The sequence below is a fragment of the Colletes latitarsis genome, chromosome 1 (genome assembly GCF_051014445.1).
Source record: "Colletes latitarsis isolate SP2378_abdomen chromosome 1, iyColLati1, whole genome shotgun sequence".
NCBI classification, from domain to species: Eukaryota; Metazoa; Arthropoda; class Insecta; order Hymenoptera; family Colletidae; genus Colletes; species Colletes latitarsis.
Genome location: NC_135134.1, coordinates 22,211,421 through 22,226,025, shown reverse-complemented (window position 1 = coordinate 22,226,025; position 14,605 = coordinate 22,211,421).

Here is a 14,605-nt window from a genome sequence, read left to right as displayed (position 1 = left end):
GTTAGGTCTAGGTTAGGTCTGGGGTTTGCTCTCATCAGGCTCATACTTTCGCATGTTTCTCATGCTTGACGGCCAGATTCTGGGCTTTTTTTAGTTTGGAACACGCAGTAATGTGGTACCACACTGAAACAGACCATTAAACCTGGTTTCGATCAATATTTTAGAGGATAACACATGTTAGGTCTGGGTTAGGCCTTGGATTTGCACTCATAAGGGTCATACTTTCGCATATTTCTCTTACTTGTTAGACAGATCCTTTGCTTTTTCTGGTTTGGATCACACAGTAATGTGGTACCACACTGAAACAGTCCATTAAACCTGGTTTCGATCAATATTTTAGAGGATAACGCATGTTAGGTCTAGGTTAGGTCTGGGATTTGCTCTCATCAGGCTCATGCTTTCGCATATTTCTCATACTTGATGGCCAGATTCAGGGCTTTTTCTGGTTTAGATCACGTGGCAACGTGGTACCACACTGAAACTGTCCATTAACCCTGGTTTCGATCAATATTTTAGAGGATAACGCATGTTAGGTCTATGTTAGGTCTGGGATTTGCTCTCATCAGGCACATACATTCACATTTTCCGCATACCTGTTGGCCAAATCCTGGGCTTTTTCTGGTTTGGATCAAGTGGTACTGTGGTACCACACTGAAACAGTCCATTAAACACAGTCTGGGTCAACATTTCAAAGGATAACTCATGTTAGGTCTAGGTTAGGTCTGGGATTTGCACTCATCAGGCTCAAACATTCGCATATTTCTCATACTTGATGGCCAGATCCTGGGCTTTTTTTGGCTTGGATCACGTAGTAATGTGGTACCACACTGAAACAGTCCATTAAACCTGGTTTCGATCAATGTTTTAGTGGATAACGCATGTTAGGTCTAGGTTAGGCCTCGGATTTGCCCTTATCAGACTCATACTTTCGCACTCCTCACATACTTGTTGAACAGATCCCGGGTTTTTTCTGGTTTGGATCACGTAGTAATGTGGTACCACACTGAAACAGTCGACTGAACCTGGTCACGATCAATATTTTAGAGGATAACGCATGTTAGGTCTGGGTTAGGTCTGGGATTTGCCTTCTTCAGTCTCATACTTTCGCATTCCTCACATCCTTGTTGGCCAGATCCTGGGTTTTTTCTGGTTTGGATCACATAGTAATGTGGTACCACACTGAAATAGTCGACTAAACCTGGTCACGATCAATATTTTAGAGGATAACGCATGTTAGGTCTAGGTTAGGGCTGGGATTTGCTCTCATCAGGCTCATACTTTCGCATATTTCTGATACTTGATGGCCAGATCCTGGCCTTTTTCTGGTTTGGATCACGTAGTAATGTGGTACCACACTGATACAGACAATTAAGCATGGTTTCGATCGATATGTTAGCGGATAACGCATGTTAGGTCTAGGTTAGGTCTGGGATTTGCTCTCATCAGGCTCATACTTTCGCATATTTCTCATTCTTGTTGACCAGATCCTGGGCTTTCACTGGTTTGGATCACACAGTAATGTGTTACCACATTGAAACAGTCGATTAAACTTGGTTTCGATCGATATTTTAGAGGATAACGCATGGTAGGTCTAGGTTAGGTCTGGGATTTGCACTCATCAGGCTCATACTTTCGCATATTTCTCATACTTGATGGCCAGATCCTGGCCTTTTTCTGGTTTGGATCACGTAGTAATGTGGTACCACACTGAAACAGTCCATTAAACCTGGTTTCGTTCAATGTTTTACGGGATAACGCATGTTAGGTCTAGGTTAGGTCTGGGATTTGCTCTCATCATGCTCATACTTTCGCATGTTTCTCATTCTTGTTGGCCAGATTCTGGGCTTTTTTTGGCTTGGATCACGTAGTAATGTGGGACCACACTGAAACAGTCGATTAAACCTGGTCACGATCAATATTTTAGAGGATAACACATGTTAGGTCTAGGTTAGTTCTGGGATTTGCACTCATCGGGCTCACACTTTCGCATATATCTCTTACATGATGGCCAGATTCTGGGCTCTTTCTGGATTGGATCACGTAGTAATGTGGTACCACAAAAAACAGTCGACTAAGCCTGGTCTCGGTCAATATTTTAGAGGATAACGCATGCTAGGTCTAGGTTAGGTCTGGGATTTGCTCTCATCAGGCCCATGCTTTCGCATATTTCTCATTCTTGTTGACCAGATCCTGGGCTTTCACTGGTTTGGATCACACAGTAATGTGTTACCACACTGAAACAGACCATTAAACCTGGTTTCGATCAATATTTTAGAGGATAACACATGTTAGGTCTGGGTTAGGCCTTGGATTTGCACTCATAAGGGTCATACTTTCGCATATTTCTCTTACTTGTTAGACAGATCCTTTGCTTTTTCTGGTTTGGATCACACAGTAATGTGGTACCACACTGAAACAGTCCATTAAACCTGGTTCGATCAATATTTTAGAGGATAACGCATGTTAGGTCTAGGTTAGGTCTGGGATTTGCTCTCATCAGGCTCATGCTTTCGCATATTTCTCATACTTGATGGCCAGATTCAGGGCTTTTTCTGGTTTAGATTACGTGGCAATGTGGTACCACACTGAAACTGTCCATTAAACCTGGTTTCGTTCAATGTTTTACGGGATAACGCATGTTAGGTCTAGGTTAGGTCTGGGATTTGCTCTCATCATGCTCATACTTTCGCATGTTTCTCATACTTGTTGGCCAGATTCTCGGCTTTTTTTGGCTTGGATCACGTAGTAATGTGGTACAACACTGAAACTGTCCATTAAACCTGGTTTCGATCAATATTTTAGAGGATAACGCATGTTAGGTCTATGTTAGGTCTGGGATTTGCTCTCATCAGGCTCATACATTAACATTTTCCGCATACTTGTTGGCCAGATCCTGGGCTTTTCCTGTTTTGGATCAAGTGGTTATGTGGTATCACACGGAAAGAGTCCATTAAACCTGGTTTCGATCAATATTTTAGAGAATAACACATGATAGGTCTAGGTTAGGTATGGGATTTTCACTCATCAGGCTCATACTTTCGCATATTTCTCATACTTGATGGCCAGATTCTGGCCTTTTTCTGGTTTCGATAACGTAGTAATGCGGTACCACACTGAAACAGTCCATTAAACCTGGTTTCGATCAATGTTTTAGTGGATAACGCATGTTAGGTCTAGGTTAGGCCTTGCATTTGCCCTTATCAGACTCATACTTTCGCACTCTTCACATACTTGTTGAACAGATCCCGGGTTTTTTCTGGTTTGGGTCACGTGGTAATGTGTTACCCCACTGAAACAGTCGACTAATCCTGGTCTCGGTCAATATTTTAGAGGATAACGCATGTTAGGTCTAGGTTAGGTCTGGGATTTACCCCCACATAGGCTCACACGTTCGCATTCTTCACATACCTGGTGAACAGATCCCGGGTTTTTTCTAGTTTGGATCACGTGGTAATGTGGTACCACACTGATACAGACAATAAAGCATGGTTTCGATCGATATGTTAGAGGATAACGCATGTTAGGTCTAGGTTAGGTCTGGGATTTGCTCTCATCAGGCTCATACTTTCGCATATTTCTCATTCTTGTTGACCAGATCCTGGGCTTTCACTGGTTTGGATCACACAGTAATGTGTTACCACACTGAAACAGTCGATTAAACTTGGTTTCGATCGATATTTTAGAGGATAACGCATGGTAGGTCTAGGTTAGGTCTGGGATTTGCACTCATCAGGCTCATACTTTCGCATATTTCTCATACTTGATGGCCAGATCCTGGCCTTTTTCTGGTTTGGATCACGTAGTAATGTGGTACCACACTGAAACAGTCCATTAAACCTGGTTTCGTTCAATGTTTTACGGGATAACGCATGTTAGGTCTAGGTTAGGTCTGGGATTTGCTCTCATCATGCTCATACTTTCGCATATTTCTCTTACTTGTTAGACAGATCCTTTGCTTTTTCTGGTTTGGATCACGTAGTAATGTGGTACCACACTGAAACAGTCCATTAAACCTGGTTTCGATCAATGTTTTAGTGGATAACGCATGTTAGGTCTAGGTTAGGCCTCGGATTTGCCCTTATCAGACTCATACTTTCGCACTCCTCACATACTTGTTGAACAGATCCCGGGTTTTTTCTGGTTTGGATCACGTAGTAATGTGGTACCACACTGAAACAGTCGACTGAACCTGGTCACGATCAATATTTTAGAGGATAACGCATGTTAGGTCTGGGTTAGGTCTGGGATTTGCCCTCTTCAGTCTCATACTTTCGCATTCCTCACATCCTTGTTGGCCAGATCCTGGGTTTTTTCTGGTTTGGATCACATAGTAATGTGGTACCACACTGAAACAGTCGACTAAACCTGGTCACGATCAATATTTTAGAGGATAACGCATGTTAGGTCTAGGTTAGGGCTGGGATTTGCTCTCATCAGGCTCATACTTTCGCATATTTCTGATACTTGATGGCCAGATCCTGGCCTTTTTCTGGTTTGGATCACGTAGTAATGTGGTACCACACTGATACAGACAATTAAGCATGGTTTCGATCGATATGTTAGAGGATAACGCATGTTAGGTCTAGGTTAGGTCTGGGATTTGCTCTCATCAGGCTCATACTTTCGCATATTTCTCATTCTTGTTGACCAGATCCTGGGCTTTCACTGGTTTGGATCACACAGTAATGTGTTACCACACTGAAACAGTCGATTAAACTTGGTTTCGATCGATATTTTAGAGGATAACGCATGGTAGGTCTAGGTTAGGTCTGGGATTTGCACTCATCAGGCTCATACTTTCGCATATTTCTCATACTTGATGGCCAGATCCTGGCCTTTTTCTGGTTTGGATCACGTAGTAATGTGGTACCACACTGAAACAGTCCATTAAACCTGGTTTCGTTCAATGTTTTACGGGATAACGCATGTTAGGTCTAGGTTAGGTCTGGGATTTGCTCTCATCATGCTCATACTTTCGCATGTTTCTCATTCTTGTTGGCCAGATTCTGGGCTTTTTTTGGCTTGGATCACGTAGTAATGTGGGACCACACTGAAACAGTCGATTAAACCTGGTCACGATCAATATTTTAGAGGATAACACATGTTAGGTCTAGGTTAGTTCTGGGATTTGCACTCATCGGGCTCACACTTTCGCATATATCTCTTACATGATGGCCAGATTCTGGGCTCTTTCTGGATTGGATCACGTAGTAATGTGGTACCACAAAAAGCAGTCGACTAAGCCTGGTCTCGGTCAATATTTTAGAGGATAACGCATGTTAGGTCTAGGTTAGGTCTGGGATTTGCTCTCATCAGGCCCATGCTTTCGCATATTTCTCATTCTTGTTGACCAGATCCTGGGCTTTCACTGGTTTGGATCACACAGTAATGTGTTACCACACTGAAACAGACCATTAAACCTGGTTTCGATCAATATTTTAGAGGATAACACATGTTAGGTCTGGGTTAGGCCTTGGATTTGCACTCATAAGGGTCATACTTTCGCATATTTCTCTTACTTGTTAGACAGATCCTTTGCTTTTTCTGGTTTGGATCACACAGTAATGTGGTACCACACTGAAACAGTCCATTAAACCTGGTTTCGATCAATATTTTAGAGGATAACGCATGTTAGGTCTAGGTTAGGTCTGGGATTTGCTCTCATCAGGCTCATGCTTTCGCATATTTCTCATACTTGATGGCCAGATTCAGGGCTTTTTCTGGTTTAGATCACGTGGCAATGTGGTACCACACTGAAACTGTCCATTAAACCTGGTTTCGTTCAATGTTTTACGGGATAACGCATGTTAGGTCTAGGTTAGGTCTGGGATTTGCTCTCATCATGCTCATACTTTCGCATGTTTCTCATACTTGTTGGCCAGATTCTCGGCTTTTTTTGGCTTGGATCACGTAGTAATGTGGTACCACACTGAAACTGTCCATTAAACCTGGTTTCGATCAATATTTTAGAGGATAACGCATGTTAGGTCTATGTTAGGTCTGGGATTTGCTCTCATCAGGCTCATACATTAACATTTTCCGCATACTTGTTGGCCAGATCCTGGGCTTTTCCTGTTTTGGATCAAGTGGTTATGTGGTATCACACGGAAAGAGTCCATTAAACCTGGTTTCGATCAATATTTTAGAGAATAACACATGATAGGTCTAGGTTAGGTATGGGATTTTCACTCATCAGGCTCATACTTTCGCATATTTCTCATACTTGATGGCCAGATTCTGGCCTTTTTCTGGTTTCGATAACGTAGTAATGCGGTACCACACTGAAACAGTCCATTAAACCTGGTTTCGATCAATGTTTTAGTGGATAACGCATGTTAGGTCTAGGTTAGGCCTTGCATTTGCCCTTATCAGACTCATACTTTCGCACTCTTCACATACTTGTTGAACAGATCCCGGGTTTTTTCTGGTTTGGGTCACGTGGTAATGTGTTACCCCACTGAAACAGTCGACTAATCCTGGTCTCGGTCAATATTTTAGAGGATAACGCATGTTAGGTCTAGGTTAGGTCTGGGATTTACCCCCACCAGGCTCACACGTTCGCATTCTTCACATACCTGGTGAACAGATCCCGGGTTTTTTCTAGTTTGGATCACGTGGTAATGTGGTACCACACTGATACAGACAATTAAGCATGGTTTCGATCGATATGTTAGAGGATAACGCATGTTAGGTCTAGGTTAGGTCTGGGATTTGCTCTCATCAGGCTCATACTTTCGCATATTTCTCATTCTTGTTGACCAGATCCTGGGCTTTCACTGGTTTGGATCACACAGTTATGTGTTACCACACTGAAACAGTCGATTAAACTTGGTTTCGATCGATATTTTAGAGGATAACGCATGGTAGGTCTAGGTTAGGTCTGGGATTTGCACTCATCAGGCTCATACTTTCGCATATTTCTCATACTTGATGGCCAGATCCTGGCCTTTTTCTGGTTTGGATCACGTAGTAATGTGGTACCACACTGAAACAGTCCATTAAACCTGGTTTCGTTCAATGTTTTACGGGATAACGCATGTTAGGTCTAGGTTAGGTCTGGGATTTGCTCCCATCATGCTCATACTTTCGCATGTTTGTCATTCTTGTTGGCCAGATTCTGGGCTTTTTTTGGCTTGGATCACGTAGTAATGTGGGACCACACTGAAACAGTCGATTAAACCTGGTCACGATCAATATTTTGGAGGATAACACATGTTAGGTCTAGGTTAGTTCTGGGATTTGCACTCATCGGGCTCACACTTTCGCATATATCTCTTACATGATGGCCAGATTCTGGGCTCTTTCTGGATTGGATCACGTAGTAATGTGGTACCACAAAAAACAGTCGACTAAGCCTGGTCTCGGTCAATATTTTAGTGGATAACGCATGTTAGGTCTAGGTTAGGTCTGGGATTTGCTCTCATCAGGCCCATGCTTTCGCATATTTCTCATTCTTGTTGACCAGATCCTGGGCTTTCACTGGTTTGGATCACACAGTAATGTGTTACCACACTGAAACAGTCGATTAAACCTGGTTTCGATCGATATTTTAGAGGATAACGCATGGTAGGTCTAGGTTAGGTCTGGGATTTGCACTCATCAGGCTCATACTTTCGCATATTTCTCATACTTGATGGCCAGATCCTGGCCTTTTTCTGGTTTGGATCACGTAGTAATGTGGTACCACACTGAAACAGTCCATTAAACCTGGTTTCGTTCAATGTTTTACGGGATAACGCATGTTAGGTCTAGGTTAGGTCTGGGATTTGCACTCATCAGGCTCATACTTTCGCATATTTCTCATACCTGATGGCCAGATTCTGGGCTTCTTTTAGTTTGGATCACGCAGTAATGTGGTACCACACTGAAACAGTCCATTAAACCTGGTTTCGTTCAATGTTTTAGGGGATAACGCATGTTAGGTCTAGGTTAGGTCTGGGATTTGCTCTCATCATGCTCATACTTTCGCATATTTCTCATTCTTGTTGGCCATATCCTGGGCTTTCGCTGGTTTGGATCACGTAGTAATGTGGTACCACACTGAAACAGTCGATTAAACCTGGTCACGATCAATATTTTAGAGGATAACACATGTTAGGTCTAGGTTAGTTCTGGGATTTGCACTCATCAGGCTCACACTTTCGCATATATCTCTTACGTGATGGCCAGATTCTGGGCTCTTTCTGGATTGGATCACGTAGTAATGTGGTACCACAAAAAAACAGTCGACTAAGCCTAGTCTCGGTCAATATTTTAGAGGATAACGCATGTTAGGTCTAGGTTAGGGGTGGGATTTGCTCTCATCAGGCTCATACTTTCGCATATTTCTCATACTTGTTGGCCAGATTCTGGGCTTTTTTTGGCTTGGATCACGTAGTAATGTGGTACCACACTGAAACTGTCCATTAAACCTGGTTTCGATCAATATTTGAGAGGATAACGCATGTTAGGTCTATGTTAGGTCTGGGATTTGCTCTCATCAGGCACATACATTCACATTTTCCGCATACTTGTTGGCCAGATCCTGGGCTTTTTCTGGTTTGGATCAGGTGGTAATGTGGTACCACACTGAAACAGTTCATTAAACCTGGTTTCGATCAATATATTAGAGGATAACGCAGCTTAGGTCTTGGTTCGGCCTTGGATTTACCCCCATCAGGCTCACACGTTCGCATTCTTCACATACCTGGTGAACAGATCCTGGGTTTTTTCTAGTTTGGATCACGTGGTAATGTGGTACCACACTGATACAGACAATTAAGCATGGTTTCTATCAATATTTTAGAGGATAACACATGTTAGGTCTAGGTTAGGTCTGGGATTTGCTCTCATCAGGCTCATACATTCGCATATTTCTCATACTTGATGGCCAGATTCTGGGCTATTTTTGGCATGGATCACGTAGTAATGAGGGACCACAAAAAAACAGTCGACTAAGCCTGGTCTCGGTCAATATTTTAGAGGATAACGCATGTTAGGTCTAGGTTAGGTCTGGGATTTGCTCTCGCGGAGGAAGGGACGGCACGAGTCGTCGCCGAGGTAGAGCGTCTGGGGTTGCGCGTGGCACCCTAGAAGACCGAGGCCATCTGGCTGTGTAACGTCAGTGGCCGTGGGGTGCCACGCCAGGCGTCTCTACGGGTGGGTGGAGCCCAAGTCGAGGTGGGTCGCCGGATGAAGTATCTGGGCCTCACACTCGACAGCTACTGGCACTTCGGGCATCACTTGGAAGGGTTGGGTCCCCGTATTGAAAGGGTAGCGGCCGCGTTAGGCCGCATAATGCCCAATCTCGGGGGGCCCAACATGGCGGCACGGCGGCTGTATTTGGGAGTCGTCCGGTCCATGGCGCTTTATGGCGCGCCAATATGGGCCGACGGTCTGATGGCCAATCGGCGGGGTGCATTTGTACTCCGTCGGTTACAGAGGTTGGTCGCCATCAGAGTCGTGCGGGGTTATCGCACGATCTCCTACACAGCCGCCACCTTGCTGGTGGGTTCCGCACCGTTTCACCTGCTGGCGAAAATGGACGCAGAGGTCTATCAAAACCTCTGCGACCTTCGCCAGCGGGGCGTGGACCCACACGGCGAGGAGGCCGCCAGGGCCCGAAGCCAGGCGCGGCGACGCGTCTATAGTCGGTGGCTGGTCTGGTTATCGAAGCCAGATCAGCGGGATGATCGCGTTGCCGCGGCGGTCCGCCCAGTGTTTTATGCCTGGGTGGGCCGTAGCTGGGGTACGCCCACCTATCGCCTGACACAGGTACTGACCGGACACGGTTGCTTCGGTCGGTACCTGCATCGGATAGGGCGGGAGGCGACGGCTGCGTGCCGTCACTGCAGGGGAAGGGAGGACTCCGCGCAGCACACGCTGCAGTTTTGCCCGGCGTGGGCAGCGCAGCGCGGTGTCCTCGTTGGAGTAGTTGGAGCGGACCTCTCGCTGCCGGCCGTCATTCGTGCGATGGTCGGCAGTGAGGAGGCGTGGGCGGCCATGGCCTTGTTTTGTGAAGAGGTCATGGCCGCCAAGGAGGACGCCGAAAGGGCGCGTGAAGAGGTGGGGGGCAGGCGGCGACGCCGACCGTAAGACCCTCCACCGCTCCCCGTGGCAGGGGGAGCGCGAAGGGGTCGGTGATAGTGTTTGTGGTGCGGGGCGAGGGACTTTATCCCCTCATTCCCCCTCGCACCCAGCCCATCACCGGACCGGGGGCCCGTGGCAGGGGCCCCGTCTAGCGGGGGCGGCAGTGTTAGCCGGCCCCGCAGCCGTGGTCGCGATCGGGTGGGGGCCCGGTCGCGGCTAGTAGCAACGGCACGAGTGGCGCGACGTCGCGTGTGACCGCGCGGCGTCGCCGGGGGGCAATCAATCATGTTTGCCCCCCATTGGGGGAGGAGATACTATTCCTCCCCTGGGAAGGGCCCGTAGTAGGGCGTTGCGCCAGCGGGGAGAGTCACGGTAGTATCGCTAGTTTGGTTCCCGTGACTCTCCCCAGATAAAGGACGCAGGCGGTCACCGTGGTGTTTTAGCCGGTAAGAGTCCGGCACTACCCCGGCCTCCCCCCCAGGGAGCCGGGGTGTCCATGAGGATTTCACCACATTAAAAAAAAAAAAAAAAAAAAAAAAAAAAAGGTCTGGGATTTGCTCTCATCAGGCTCATGCTTTCGCATATTTCTCATACTTGATGGCCAGATTCAGGGCTATTTCTGGCCTGGATCACGTGGTAATGTGGTACCACACTGAAACAGTCAATTAAACCTAGTCTGGGTCAACATTTCAAAGGATAACTCATGTTAGGTCTAGGTTAGGTCTGGGATTTGCTCTCATCAGGCTCATACTTTCGCATGTTTCTCATACTTGATGGCCAGATTCTGGGCTTTCTCTGCTTTGGATCACGTAGTAATGTGGTACCACACAGAAACAGTCGACTAAACCTGGTCTGGGTCAATATTTTAGAGGATAACACATGTTAGGTCTAGGTTAGGCCTTGGATTTGCACTCATCAGGGTCATACTTTCACATTCTTCACATACTTGTAGAACAGAACCCGGGTTTTTTCTGGTTTGGATCAAGTGGTAATGTGGTATCACACGGAAAGAGTCCATTAAACCTGGTTTCGATCAATATTTTAGAGAATAACACATGATAGGTCTAGGTTAGGTATGGGATTTGCACTCATCAGGCTCATACTTTCGCATATTTCTCATTCTTGTTGTCCAGATCCTGGGCTTTCACTGGTTTGAATCACACAGTAATATGGTACCACACTGAAACAGTCGAGTAAACCTGGTCTCGGTCAATATTTTTGAGGATAACGCATGTTAGGTCTAGGTTAGGTCTGGGACTTGCTCTCATCAGGCTCATACTTTCGCATATTTCTCGTACTTGTTGGCCAGATCCTGCGCCTTTTCTGGTTTGGATCACGTAGTAATGTGGTACCACACTGAAACAGTCAATTAAACCTAGTCTGGGTCAACGTTTCAAAGGATAACTCATGTTAGGTCTAGGTTACGTCTGGGATTTGCACTCATCAGGCTCATACTTTCGCATACTTCTCATACTTGATGGCCAGATTCTGGGCCTTTTTTGGTATCGATCACGTAGTAATGCGGTACCACGCTGAAACAGACCATTAGACCTGGTTTCGATCAATATTTTAGAGGATAACGCATGTTAGGTCTATGTTAGGTCCGCGATTTGCTCCCATGAGGCTCATACTTTCGCATATTTCTCTCACTTATTAGCCAGATCCTTCGCTTTTTCTGGTTTGGATCACACAGTAATGTGGTACCACACTGAAACAGTCGATTAAACCAGTTTTCGATCGATATGTTAGAGGATAACGCATGTTAGATCTAGGTTAGGCCTTGGATTTGCACTCATCAGGCTCATACTTTCGCATACTTTTCATACTTGATGGCCAGATTCTGGGCCTTTTTTGGTTTCGATCACGTAGTAATGCGGTACCACGCTGAAACAGACTATTAGACCAGGTTTCAATCAATATTTTAGAGGATAACGCATGTTAGGTCTATGTTAGGTCCGGGATTTGCCCTCATCAGGGTCACACTTTCGCATTCTTCACATACCTGTTGAACAGATCCAGGGCTTTTTCTGGTTTGGATCACGTTGTAATGTGGTAGCACACTGAAACAGTCGACTGAACCTGGTCACGATCAATATTTTAGAGGATAACGCATGTTAGGTCTAGGTTAGGTCTGGGATTTGCACTTATCAGGCTCATACTTTCGCATATTTCTCATACTTGTTGGCCAGATTCTCGGCTTTTTTTGGCTTGGATCACGTAGTAATGTGGTACCACACTGAAACTGTCCATTAAACCTGGTTTCGATCAATATTTTAGAGGATAACGCATGTTAGGTCTATGTTAGGTCTGGGATTTGCTCTCATCAGGCTCATACATTAACATTTTCCGCATACTTGTTGGCCAGATCCTGGGCTTTTCCTGTTTTGGATCAAGTGGTAATGTGGTATCACACGGAAAGAGTCCATTAAACCTGGTTTCGATCAATATTTTAGAGAATAACACATGATAGGTCTAGGTTAGGTATGGGATTTGCACTCATCAGGCTCATACTTTCGCATATTTCTCATACTTGATGGCCAGATTCAGGGCTTTTTTTGGTTCGGGTCACGTTGCAGTGTGTTACCACACTGAAACAGTCCATTAAACCTGGTTTCGATCAATATTTTAGGGGATAACGCAACTTAGGTCTAGGTTAGGTCTGGGACTTGCTCTCATCAGGCTCATACTTTCGCATACTTCTCGTACTTGTTGGCCAGATCCTGCGCCTTTTCTGGTTTGGATCACGTAGTAATGTGGTACCACACTGAAACAGTCAATTAAACCTAGTCTGGGTCAACATTTCAAAGGATAACTCATGTTAGGTCTAGGTTAGGTCTGGGATTTGCACTCATCAGGCTCATACTTTCGCATACTTCTCATACTTGATGGCCAGATTCTGGGCCTTTTTTGGTATCGATCACGTAGTAATGCGGTACCACGCTGAAACAGACCATTAGACCTGGTTTCGATCAATATTTTAGAGGATAACGCATGTTAGGTCTATGTTAGGTCCGGGATTTGCTCCCATGAGGCTCATACCTTCGCATATTTCTCATTCTTGTTGTCGAGATCCTGGGCTTTCACTGGCTTGGATCACACAGTAATATGGTACCACACTGAAACAGTCGATTAAACCTTGTTTCGATCGATATTTTAGAGGATAACGCATGTTAGGTCTAGGTTAGGTCTCGGATTTGCACTCATCAGGCTCATACTTTCGCATATTTCTCATACTTGATGGCCAGATCCTGGGCTTTTTCTGGTTTGGATCATGTAGTAATGTGGTACCACACTGAAGCAGTCGATTAAACCTGGTTTCGATCAATGTTTTAGTGGATAACGCATGTTAGGTCTAGGTTAGGCCTTGGATTTGACCTCATCAGGCTCACACTTTCGCATATATCTCTTACTTGATGGCCAGATTCTCGGCTTTTTTTGGCTTGGATCACGTAGTAATGTGGTACCACACTGAAACTGTCCATTAAACCTGGTTTCGATCAATATTTTAGAGGATAACGCATGTTAGGTTTATGTTAGGTCTGTGATTTGCTCTCATCAGGCTCATACATTAACATTTTCCGCATACTTGTTGGCCAGATCCTGGGCTTTTTTTGGTTCGGATCACGTTGCAATGTCTTACCACACGGAAAGAGTCCATTAAACCTGGTTTCGATCAATATTTTAGAGGATAACGCATGTTAGGTCTAGGTTAGGTCTGGGATTTGCACTTATCAGGCTCATACTTTCGCATATTTCTCAGACTTGTTGGCCAGATTCTCGGCTTTTTTTGGCTTGGATCACGTAGTAATGTGGTACCACACTGAAACAGTCCATTAATCCTAGTCTGGGTCAACATTTCAAAGGATAACTCATGTTAGGTCTAGGTTAGGTCTGGGATTTGCACTCATCAGGCTCATACTTTCGCATATTTCTCATACTTGTTGGCCAGATTCTCGGCTTTTTTTGGCTTGGATCACGTAGTAATGTGGTACCACACTGAAACTGTCCATTAAACTTGGTTTCGATCAATATTTTAGAGGATAACGCATGTTAGGTCTATGTTAGGTCTGGGATTTGCTCTCATCAGGCTCATACATTAACATTTTCCGCATACTTGTTGGCCAGATCCTGGGCTTTTCCTGTTTTGGATCAAGTGGTTATGTGGTATCACACGGAAAGAGTCCATTAAACCTGGTTTCGATCAATATTTTAGAGAATAACACATGATAGGTCTAGGTTAGGTATGGGATTTGCACTCATCAGGCTCATACTTTCGCATATTTCTCATACTTGATGGCCAGATTCAGGGCTTTTTTTGGTTCGGGTCACGTTGCAATGTGTTACCACACTGAAACAGTCCATTAAACCTGGTTTCGATCAATATTTTAGAGGATAACGCAACTTAGGTCTTGGTTAGGCCTTGGATTTGCTCTCATCAGGCTCACACGTTCGCATTCTTCACATACCTGGTGAACAGATCGTGGGTTTTTTCTGGTTTGCATCAGGTGATAATGTGGTAGCACACTGAAACAGACAA